The sequence below is a fragment of the Chaetura pelagica genome, unplaced genomic scaffold (assembly GCF_000747805.2).
Source record: "Chaetura pelagica isolate M959 unplaced genomic scaffold, ChaPel_1.0 scaffold198, whole genome shotgun sequence".
In the NCBI taxonomy this organism is placed as follows: Eukaryota; Metazoa; Chordata; class Aves; order Apodiformes; family Apodidae; genus Chaetura; species Chaetura pelagica.
Window position 1 is genome coordinate 761465 of NW_009954317.1, and position 4007 is coordinate 765471.

The window sequence follows — 4007 nt, forward strand, 5'->3', positions numbered from 1 at the left end:
CGGAGCGGGAGCGGGCGAGAGGGGCGGGGAGGCTGTGCGGGCCGGACTGGGAGCTGGTGGCAGCTGCCCATCTCCACTCCCCCCCCCTCCCTGCTCCTCCTCGCTGAACAACCCCCCTTCTCTGCACCCTCCCCGGGAAATCACCCAGCCCAGGCACACGGGAGAAAAGAGTGAGCCTGATCCCTTCCTCTGACCGCCAGGGAAACAGGAGGGAATTGTCGCGATGGGCGACATCATCAAAGCTGGAAGAACGCATGTAGTTCACACGTGTAGACGCCAAGAAACAAAAAAAAAGAAGAAGGAAAAAGTTGACTCAACTGTCCCAGGTCTCAGGAGTGGCCTGTCTCAAGCTTGTGTCACACTTAGGAACGATGCAAAATTCAGCAGTAACAGCCAACCTCATGTTGAAGTTTCAATTTACCCACTACCAGCAGCAAGCATAACAAATCCTTAGTATTTCTGACCACAGAGCCTAGCTCTGGGAGTCCTGTGATTATCTAAAAACCCACAGCTTTTATTACTAAAAAGAAACATTTACAACTACCGTTGGTAGATAAAAATCTCAACAATATGAACTCTAAATAACCCTGAACAGAAGAGCAGAAGGGGAGCTTTTAGTTGAATTTTTTAAGCCAGACTGATGCATCTTGGATCTGCATGGTGATTTTTGATGGCTCTGCCATGAGAGCTGCCCTATGCAGGACCACAAGGGTTGTTCTTACTGCCAGTGAACTCATCCATGATTCCATGAAGATGCCACGCCAAGATGTACTATAAATGAGTCTGTATTACCTTCCACTGTTAAAAACACACCATTCTGGATGATCACCTTCAGCAAGAAGCAAGGTCCTGTGTTTCAAGAACTCTGAGAGGTAGTTTTCTCATGGACAAGAAGTATTGCTGGGAGGCAGTTTATGATGACAGGCTGAAACGGTATCACAAGGCTCCTTTCATATTGCAACTTGAGGAGGGATCTCAAATGGGTGTTTGGTGGTAAGTACCCATGTGCCACACATTACCATAGGACCTTTTGATAGCTGAACTCAATGTAAGCAGAAGCCGAGCCAAATGAATGCACTGTACACCCACACTAAGACAATCAAACAACAAACTCTGGTTTGAAGACAAGATTTTTTTCATGAATAAGAAATATGAGATGACTTCTGGCTAACCAAACTGCTTCCTCTACTTGGGAATCACCCTGTTGTCCAAACAGGCCAACATTTACCAGTAAGATTAAAAGGTATGTTTATCCGGCCAGGCAAATTTCTTTCTGCAATGTTGTATCTCCTCATATGAACTTTCATTACTCCCAGCCACTTTCTGAAAGAACCAGCTTGTTCAACAAGTGTAAAAATCTGAGGCTGGTCTGTGAGATGACAGATCTGCTACTCACAACAGCAACACTCTGGACTGTACAAGCCACTATGGGTAAGTACCACAGCTCAAATTAACTTTTCATCATTTTCAGATGAGCTTGAAATGTTATTCAAGAAACCTTTGGAGGCCACAATTTTTGTTTTGCTTTAATGTCGTTATAGTCAACCCCACAAATTCACTTCTGAAGTGAAAAAAAACCAAACATATATGTATATTCAAATTCAGAAAGTCACTTTCAAAGCTAAAACTGCAGTTGCACTTGTCATGGATTTTAAAGTAGTATTATCCTGGCTTTTTAGTCCTAGGGTCCTTTAAAGAGAAGACACACAACAGGACCTGTATACACAAGTTCAGATCAGAAGCTTGGGGAAGAAGGCTCTAGAGTGTGGGAAGGGACTGCTCACCTACTTCTACCCTTCACCCTCCTTCTTCTTCTTTCTGGGAACCTTGTTGCATAAGAAGGATTTAAAACAAGCAAAACAACACCGTCAAAAGAATAACCAAAAAGAAGACTGTCTCATTTGTTTCAAATTCAGAAAAACTTCAGCAACATTCATGACTGGGAGCAAGCTTCCTGAGAATTATTTTTCAACAGATGAATCTATCAACTTCCAGCTGGACCCAACAGGGCTGCCTTGATCTTGCAAAAGACAGAGTTTCATTTAAAATGGTCTTGTTAATGATGATGATGTTACAGATGACTTGCAGGCCATCTATATTCAAGCCAGATGCTCTGTTTTCACAGAGTACATTGCATGTTTTATTAAAGCATATATCAGAATACATTAAACATTTCAGTTGATCAGGAAAAATGTGAAGAAGTCCAGAATTTTGGAATAGTTATGATCTGGCGATGGATTTCAGGTCTGGTCCACAGTGAAAGCACACAGTCCCAACATGTGTGAGCTTAGAAAAGGCCTCACCTCCTTCCCAGACTTGGAACAATTTGCCTCATTTGTAACTTTAGCCAGGACATACACCTGCCCTCAGTTTGCACAAGGAGACTTGAGCAGGGTTTCAGTGACACAGAGATTGGATTTGAGTTGTGGACAGACAACTAGAAATTGTGTGCAGCACAGATCTTGCACTTTCAACTTCTTTGAACTCACCCTGGGAACCATCCTATGGCTGCTCTTGGAAGAGCTCAGCCAGATGTGCAGACACTGTACGTGTGCTCTGGTGTCACATGGCCATCTGGCATCCACCAGCTAAAAAAATCAGCATAAGGAATTTTAACCCTTTGGCCCTTTCTGAGTACTTGTATAGACTTCTCCAACACACCAAGAGAAGCAGTCACTAAGCAGCAGTAATGGGATACAGGGCAGACAATTCTTATATGGCAAAAGTCAATGCTCTGCCCTGTTTTACAGAAGTGAGTAACTTTGGGAGACTGCTGTCAGACCCTTTTCCCAGGGCAACAGCGGTTTCCCTGCAGGAGCCAGGAGAGGATTCTTCTCTTGTGACACACTGTTTGGCAGTAGCAAACACTATTTTTGTTTTCCTCTGAGACACGAAAGACTTGCTTACAGCACTGGATGAGATGTGACACACCAATTCCAGCAGTTTTGAACAGCCTGGTGAAAGCAACTTCATGTGTGGAGGATTAGATGGATTTCAAACCGAGGAGTTATCTCTCTTTCCTTGGTAAGGACAGGCATAGCTGCAGAAAGCCTTCCTGCACATCATCCAGGCACTGCACCTCACACCTCCCAGCTCAGGCGGGGACCAGTGACACCTGCAAATCCAACACTTGTACCACAGTAGAAATTATAATGTTCAATCTTTCCTACTAGAGGGTCTGAGGAAGTCAGGCAGTACAAGTGAATAGTTGGAGGCAGACTGAGGAGAAGCATAGATGGAATAGCTATTTTCTGCAGTCTTTTGTACACACAAAGCCCTCACATCTTTTCCCACTAATCTGAATGACACAACAGAGCCCTTCCTCAGCCCACAGCCACAATGAAAGCCATTGCTGCCTCACTGCCATGCAGTGATCCACGTCATGCCGGTCTGGAGGACCTTGTTCCAGATCCTAACAGCCTGGCATCCCTAAATCACACATTTGCCACCACAAGGGGCAATAATTGGCCTTTACCTCATTAATCTCAACAGACATTACAGCCTCTGGCCACACCACTGGGTCCCCTTACGCTAGGACAACATGTGGTGGATCAGCATCGCTACGCATGGACTACTGATGTCTATGCACACCATGGAGAGAAGTCCATTTTTCAAGGCCCTTTATTTGGCATATGAAGATTTCATTATTTTTTTTTAACGAAGGCCATACTTGCACGAAACCTGTTAAGTCCCTGGGTTCCTGCTCCGTGCAGGGCACAGACTAGTTACAGCGATGTGCACTGCTGTACGTTACAGAGGAGCGAAACGCTGATGCCAGCAGGAACTCTGCACGTTTTAGAGATCTGACTTGAATGTCACTCCCATCTCCTCCTCCTGATCTCAGCGCCGGCTGCCATGCTTTGACAGTGGGGGTGAGATCCAAATCCCACTGGAGGCAGCAGGAAAGCTCCCACATGCTTCATTAACTTTCAGGCATTCTAAAACGAGTAGTTCAAAGCAAAGCACAAAAAAAAAAAAAAAAGAAAAAAAAAAGTTCTCCCCTCAAG

General features: G+C 44.7%; 1 protein-coding gene across 3 annotated transcripts in view; it reads right to left on the bottom strand.

The window, feature by feature from the left end:
• Positions 1–4007, bottom strand: part of PPFIBP1 (PTPRF interacting protein, binding protein 1 (liprin beta 1)) — a 54916-nt gene that overhangs the window by 45909 nt on the left and 5000 nt on the right. The window lies entirely within an intron of this gene.